The following is a 7,937-nucleotide window of genomic DNA, read 5'->3' as shown; positions in this document are numbered from 1 at the left end:
ACTCCAGGCCTGCTCCCCTTGGGGGTACCTTCCTGGCAGCCAGGGCAGGACTCACCTCGGGAGGACAGACAGAGAGGCTTTCAAAGGCTGAGACACGGAGAGACAAAGGTGGGGAGGAAGCGCTAGAATGAGAGGGAGAGACAGGAACCCAGAGAGCAGGAACAAGGGAGCTATTCAGAGTGAGAAGGAGAGGGGAGGCCGCTGGGGAGAGAGAGAGAAAGGCAGAGAACGAGGGGAGAAAAGACAGACAGGCTGGCAGGAAGGGGATGGTGAGCACGAGAAAGAGCAGAGCGGGAAAGAGAGAGGAGTGAGATAGATGCGCAGGAGAGACAAAGGAGAGAATGGAGAGAAAGGGGAGAAAAGAAAGAAGGAAGAGGGAGCGGCAACAAAAAAAGCGCAGGGGAGAGGAGAGAGGAAGGAGAGGAGAAGGGAGGGGAGCAGGAGTGGGAGAGCCCAGAGGACCAGGGGAGGCAGCGAGGCGTCGAAAGAGCTGGGAGAGGGAGAGAGCGCGCGCGACGCGGGCGGCACCGCGCGCGGAGCCTTTTCCGTCCCTCCGTTGGGGCGGGCGGCGGATCTCCGCCGAGATAACCAGCCAAGCCCCCGCTCCGCGGCCCAGCGCGGGGCCGCAGCTGTACAAATACCCGGGCCGGGGAGCCGGGCCGCTGCCTCGGGGTCAGCGACACCGGAGAAGGCTTTGCTGTCATTAGCTAATTGAGCCCCAGATGTTAAGAAAAGGTTACGTCCTCCTCCGGAGAGTTTTTCTTTTAAAACACTTTGCACAGATTCCCCTGGCCCGGGAGGCCCTGGGCCCGGCCCCCACCCCGGATCCCGGCCCGCCCCTCTCGGCCCCCGCCCCGGGGGCTCCCCGAAGCCTCCAGCCGCGGCCGCTGCCCCTGTAATCCAAGTGGCCTGCCCGGAGGCGCGGCGGCCGGGAGCGGCGGGGACCACCGGCGGCGGAGCCAGCCCCCAGCCCGGGCCGCCGACTGGGAGGTCAGCCCGGAGGGAGGCGGCGAGGATTGGGGGGCCCCGGGGAGAGGGGCTCTCTGGCTCTTAATCCCCCTGAAGGTTACAGATCAAAGACGCTCATTCGGAGGCCGAGGCGGTGCGGGCGAGGCGGGGGCGGGGGCTGGCTCGGCCTCGGCTTTCCCCTGCTCTGCGGGCTGGGCTCCCTGGCCAAGGACCCCGGGCTGCCAGCGCCGGGGAAGGGGGCTCCGACGGGGCTGCGGGTGAGGACCGCAGGCCCGCGGGAAAGTCGGCCAAGCGCCCCCCCAGGGCCTCCCTGGAACTGCCCCCGCCCTGGCGATTGAGGGAAGGGTGTTTATCCCCTCCCCACCCCATCCCACGGCCCCCCAGAGAACAAAACGAGAAAGCCAGGCACTTGACATATATTTTTTCATTTAATTTTCACAGCAGTCTAATGGTTTTTTAATTGTTATTATTATTAGTTCATAAATGAGGAAACAGACTTCCCCCAGGACGCCCACCGCTAGAAAATGGCAGAGCTAGGCTTCCACAGGGCTCAAGGTCACATCGCGGCCTTTCCACTCTGCTCTCTGCCAGCCCCTCTACCCTTCCCTCTCCTCTCCCATCCACTTCCTCCATTCCTCCTGGGCTCCTTCAGCCCCACGAGAATGAGCCACCCGCCTGTGGCCCTGGCTAGTGGGGTGGGGGTGGAGGAAAGCATGGTGCCAAGGGTGCGGCCATGTGGCAACAGCTACAGGCTAAATGTGAAGGATGGGGCTGGGCAAGCATGTGCCTGGGTTGAATCTGAGCTGAAAGAATGTTCGTGTTGCCCCTGCCCCAGAGGTGGGGCTGGCTGCTCAGAATAGAACCAAGCAAGTCAGAGCTGGAAGGGGCCTTCAAGATCATCTGATTCAACCCTCTTGTGTGACAGATGCAGCTGAGCGCTGGAGAGGTAGGTGATGGGTCCGACCCAAGCTCACACAGCGAGGTGGCACCAAGAGCAGGAATGGCGGTCCAGGCCTTCCCTGAGTGCCTACGGGGTGCCCCGAACTAGAAAAGCTCTGCCCACCTGATTTATTTAACCCTTCAGCACACACTTCAAGTGGATTAGCACCTCCATTCTAGAGATGCTGGAGACTGAAGGCTTGGAGAAGCTAGGTGTCCCCAGATCTCCCAGCTAGAAAGTGGTAGAGCTGGTTTTGAACCCAGATCTTCCTCACAACTTCCCTCTCTACATCTCCAGAATACTGAGACTAAGGAGTGAAGATTGAGGGATGGAGAGAGTGCCATGCATTCAGCAGATCTAGAGACACAGGGGAAGGGGACACAGGCTGGGGAAAATCCCATCCTGCACCTGTAGATAGGTCTTCCATGGCTTCTCTGAAGTGGCCCAAATATGGTTGTTCTTCCTAAATTCCCTTTTGAGAGTGTCAGCGGGACGAGGGAAAAAAAAAAAGTTGGCTGCTGGCCCTTCTAGGTTGTAAGGCTGTAGAGATACAAGAGAGGCCTTGAGCCACAAGATCCCTCTGATTTCCTACCTGGGGGAGGCTGCAGTTCAGCTCCGGACCAGTGAAGGGGCCCTACAGCTTCGTTGCCCCATCCCAGAGCTGCTCACGGGGCACCGGCCCTGCTGTCCCACCCCAGCTCCATAGACAGGCTCCAAAAGCTCATCCTCATACCTCTCCTGCTCCCCAGCCTTCTGGTCCTGCCCTACCTCTTCTTAGCCCCCCACTGACTCTATTTCATTCATTCATCCACAAATACATCCCACCAAAATTTGTCAAGTACCTACTGTGCCAGGCACTGGGGATACAGCAAAAAGCAGACTGCCCGGTCTAGCAGGAAGGCGGCATTAACCATATAGTAAAAACATTAATCATGAATTGTGAAAAGATTAACATTATAAATAAATAATGTAAATAAACTAAAATTGCAAAAAAGAATGTAAATAAATTTATAATTATAAATCGGTGTTATGAAGAAAAGTACCAAATGATGTGAGAAGTTATGACAATAAGTTTATATGTATGGGATGGTTATTGAAGCAATAGAGGCTAAAAATTGTTATCCTATATGATAAAAGGCTAATATGCAAATTGTCCCTTCGACTGGCAGTTCAACTGGGAGTTCAACAGGGGGTGGACTGGCGGGCAAACCTCCTGCATCCCCTCCCCCCGGCCAGCCCAGTCGATCCGCCTGATCAGGGCGGGGCGGGCCGGCCGGACCTCACTCGTGCACGAATTTGTGCACTGGACCTCTAGTTACTAATAATTACCAAAACAGGAGGGCTGAGAGTAACCTCTCTTTTGCAATCATGCCCACACACCACCTGCAGTTCTAGAGTGGGTCTCCAGTCCTCCCCCAACAGGGACTGCCCCGTCTGTCCTGGAGGGCCCAGCTGACATGGTTGGGAGCCAGGTGATTACATGGTGGCCCCAATGCAAACAGTGCCCTCCACTACCCACTCCACTACCCAGCTCAGGATTGGGGGGGTGAGGGGGTGGCAATCCAGAGGTGGTGAGGAGGCTGAGAGAGAAGGTAGCCCAGGTAGGGTCAGGGCACACGCTTGAGACAGACCACTGGGAGGAGGGGTGGGCTGGGGCTGGTGGAGGGGCAATGGGCCTAGCTATGGGTGTTGAGCCTCTGGTATTGCTCCAGGGAGAAATCCCTCCCTGTTCTGCCTTCTGATCAGATCCTCACGCCCACACACATGCACTCTCACTAACTTTAGGGAAGGGCTGGACCAGCCTGTGAAAAGGATAGCAGAGCTGGACAGGCCCTGCCTTGAGGTCAGACAGCCTTGGGCTCACATCCCACTGCAGTCCCTTCCTGACTGTGCAACCTCAGGCAGGGCCCTTGGTCTCCCTGAGCCTCCTGCCCCCTCTCTGTTCCCTGAGAGAACAGAAGCTGTCCCCTTGTATGGCTCAGAGGATTTGATGAGCTCATGTATGGAAAGCACCAAATATAGTACCTGGCACATGGTTCACCATTCATAGATGATGGCCGTTACTCTGATTATATAACACCATAATTACTGTATAATTGTAATAAAAGAAACCTTACTTATGCCCTCTGGGCTCCCACCTGGTTCCCTGAGCCTCTCTGGAAGTTCACTCCCACGGTCGACCTCTTGTGAGGAGTTTTATTGGTCTGAAAATTGTCTCAGCAATGCCAGAACCTCTTGAGATCAAGGCGGGACACACAGTAGGTGCTCAGTATGAATTTGAGGAGTTGGGGAGAGGTGGGGAGGGAGAGTCTGGGAGACCCCCACATACTGCTGGGGGTATGCACAGTGCCTCCTGGCTTTGAACCCCAGGCTCTCTGAGCACAAAGCTGGCTGTCCCACCATACTGGGTAGGGCCTGGCCCAGCTCTACACTCTTCACAGGCTGGGGAGTGTGGTTGGAAAGGTCTGGTTAGTTGAGCCTTCCCAGCCAGCCGGGCAGTCACAGCCTCAGCCACGAAGGCAGGTTCAGCCACTGCAGGGCACAGAGCACACCTGGAACCCATTAGGCTGGGCCCGGGGCTTGTTCCCTCTCAGTCTAAGTAGAGTGGAGGGTTTGTTTTGACTATTTTAAATTGTGCAGATTTTAGGACCTGAAAATTGGAATCCCCCAATACCCAAATGAGCAAACAGACCAAGAAGAGCAGAGGGCTGAGGCAGCAGGAAGAGTCCAGTCTTCATGGAGCCCATGCTGTGGGCATGATGCTCACACGTGCCTTTATAGTCCCAGTAACCATGCCAGGTAGAAATTAGAGTCCCTGACTTCCAGATGAGGAAGGGCAGTGACTTGCCCAAGGTCACTGGGCTAGTAAGTAGCAGGTCTGGATTCCATACCAGGTTTGTCTGACACTTAGGCCAAGTGGAGGTCTTTCCTGGGACCACCAAGACTGCAGGAGGTGGGGCCCTGGGCCACTGTCTCGAGCATGAGGCACACAGCTGCAGTTGCTCAGACCCTCACCCCAGCCAGGGGACAGGAGTCTGAACCTCTGCACTTGGCTCCTTCTCCCAAGTTGCCAGCTCCTGACCTCAATTGCCCCAGGCAGTTGTGCCCCCCGGGTCAGGGTCAGGTTGACCTTGGCGGAAGGGAGAGTCTGTGGGCCCTGGGCTACTGCCAAGGCCTCATGAAATGAAAGGGAACCTTGTCCCATCCCACACAGGGCCCATTCTCTGAGCACTCTCCTGCCAGCCCAGCCCCCACGGACCAAGACCTGATCCCTCTGTGCCAGCTATTCATAGACTCATGGACGAGCATCTGTTGCCAGGGGCAGGGCCTTTCCAAGTCCCCCAGACCCAGCCCGTAAAGTTTACAGTTATGGAAACTGAGGCTCAAGGAACGGAGGGACTCCCTCAAGGCCACAGAGTGAGTTAATGGTAGAGCAAAGACTCAAACCCCGTCCCTTGCTTTCCAGGCCTGAGCCTTTTCGCTGGGATCCTGGGCCTCACCCTAAATAGCCAGTCCTGCGTTACCTTCCTCCCACCCATAGCTGCTCCCTGACCCCCCTTCACTCTCACAGAGAGACCAGCTAAAAATGCTTGTAGGATTATCCGTTTCTAATTCTTCAATCATCTCAGCTACCCAACCAAGAGGAGAGGGGGCTGCCTTGCGAGGTAATGAGTGCCCCTTCCCTGGGAGTGGTCAAGCAAAGGCTAGATGCCCACTTGTCTTGGAGGTTGCAGACTGGGGAGCCTCTGTCTGAGCAATGGTCTCTCTAGGCATTCCCAGCTGACTTGGCTGGACTCCTCACAGCCCCGGGGCAACCCAAGTGAAGATAAGCCTCACAAGACCAGGGGGCCCAGGGGGCCCAGGGCCACCACAGCATGCCTGTATTGGCCACACCCTGGAGGGGCCAGCATGTCGTGGAGGAGACACATTTATAAAGGCACTACCTGGGAATCTGTCAGCCACCCCTCTCCTCCGGGGTCCTCATGCTTCCTTCACCCTGGGGAGCCCATGCCTCTGACAACAGTAGATCTGATCCCCAAAAGAGCCACCCAGAAGAGTCCAGCCCCCCTTAGGTCTCTTATTCCCTTGCCCCTTGCATCTTGGGGCTCAGACTCTTATATCTGCCTCAAGGTATGAAGCTGTGTTTATTTCCTTAAAAAAATAATCTTTTCTTTGCAACTATGTTATACTATTATTTCTCAGGAAAATAGCTTAGACCAACCCATCTTCTGCCCTAAGCTCACCTCCCCACCCCCAGGCTCATCTCTTTCTTTGGGTCTCAGGAAACCCCTAGAGCAGCGGTTCTCAACCTGTAGGTTGCGTGTGACCCCTTTGGGGGTCGCCTAAGACCATCGTAAAACACATATATAATTACATATTGTTTTTGTGATTAATCGCTATGCTTTATGTTCAATTTGTAACAATGAAAATACATCCTGCATATCATATATTTACATTACGATTCATAACAGTAGCAAAATTACAGTTATGAAGTAGCAATGAAAATAATTGTATGGTTGGGGGTCACCACAACATGAGGAACTGTATTAAAGGGTGGCGGCGTTAGGAAGGTTGAGAACCACTGCCCTAGACTGTGTATGTGGGTGGTGAGGGAGTGGGACGGCTTTGGCTTAGGCCGCTCCAGATCCTTATTCTTGAGTCTGAACAGACCCACTGGGCCGGGCCACGCTGAGAACACAGCTTGGAGGGAATAGGAGGGGGTGGGTGTGATCCCTCTTGAAACCTCTAGCTGGGGTTCCCTTTCCTGGCAGGTCTTGCTTTCCTTCAGGACTGCCCTTCAGCATTCTCTCAGAGGCACAGAATATGCCTCAAAAGTTGGCCCCTTCTGCTGGTTGAAATACGGGGCCAAGGCAGGAGAGGTGAGTGGGAGGAGGAGAAGCACAGACATCTCAGGAGTCCTTGCAAATACTGAGGGGTGGGTTGTAAGGGTTTCTACGTTGCCAGTTTGAGAGTTGGAGCTGCTGGATTGTTATTGATACTTGTGTGTTAAAGGAAAGAGGTGACCCTTGGGAGGCTGAGAGACTTGCAAACACCCAAGAGATGGACACAAAATAACAATGACCTTTGACTGATATTCTACCACACTGGGCCCTTTACATACGTTGTCTCACTCACACATACACTGTCTCACTCACTGGCATCACAGCAATGCCAGGGAGGCATTATTGGACCCATTGGACAGAGGCAGAAACTGAGGCTCTGAGCGGTTATGTGACCCACCCAAGGACACCGTTATGGACCAGCCTAGACTCATCACTGCTGTCCTGCCAGCTCCAGAGCAATATTCTTTCCTCCGCCAAGCACTGAAAGGGCAGTAGTGGGGCGTCGGAAGATGCCAGAGTGGGGCTCTATCCACCCTGCACCCTCTTACATCTAGGGAGACTGAGGCCTGGAGAGGTGAAACAACTTGTCTGAAGTCACACAGTTCTTCGGGAGTTGAACCAGGGCAGATTTCAAGGCAATAAAAATGTTCTGAATTGCTGACCCGTGGGTCACCCCCTCCCCCCTCCCCATCAATCTGTCACACACACTCTGGTTCAGCTTCCGTAGTTGTGAAGTTTGCTACACACACACCTGTTGTTTTGGGGGGCTTGAGTCAGGTCCCTCTGAGCAGGATGCTGTCCCTCATTTCATCCTTTTCTCCCAAAGCCCATTGGATGATCTGCACCCCCTCCCCTACCCCAGCTCCCAAGGGACTCAGGGTCTCTGGTTTTTGTCAGGCCTGAGAGCTGGTGAGATTGATTTATGAGAGGAGCCCTACCCCCACCTCACCCTGAGCTCTTGGTCCTCCTCCCCCTTCTCCTCCTCTTCCTCTTCCAACTCCTCCTCCCCTGCCTGACTGCCTGCTCAGTTTTCCACAGAGTCAGGATTTCCCTGGGGCTGGGGGCTCCAAGCCAAGAACAACACAAGACCGGTTCCCCCACCTCCCCTGCCCCTCCCCTCTCCCTCTAGCTCACTCCGCCCGCCACAGTGGCCCCCTCAGATGAGAGGAGGGGTTGAGGGTAGA

The sequence above is a fragment of the Myotis daubentonii genome, chromosome 3 (assembly GCF_963259705.1).
Source record: "Myotis daubentonii chromosome 3, mMyoDau2.1, whole genome shotgun sequence".
NCBI lineage: Eukaryota > Metazoa > Chordata > Mammalia > Chiroptera > Vespertilionidae > Myotis > Myotis daubentonii.
This window is presented reverse-complemented; position numbering follows the sequence as displayed.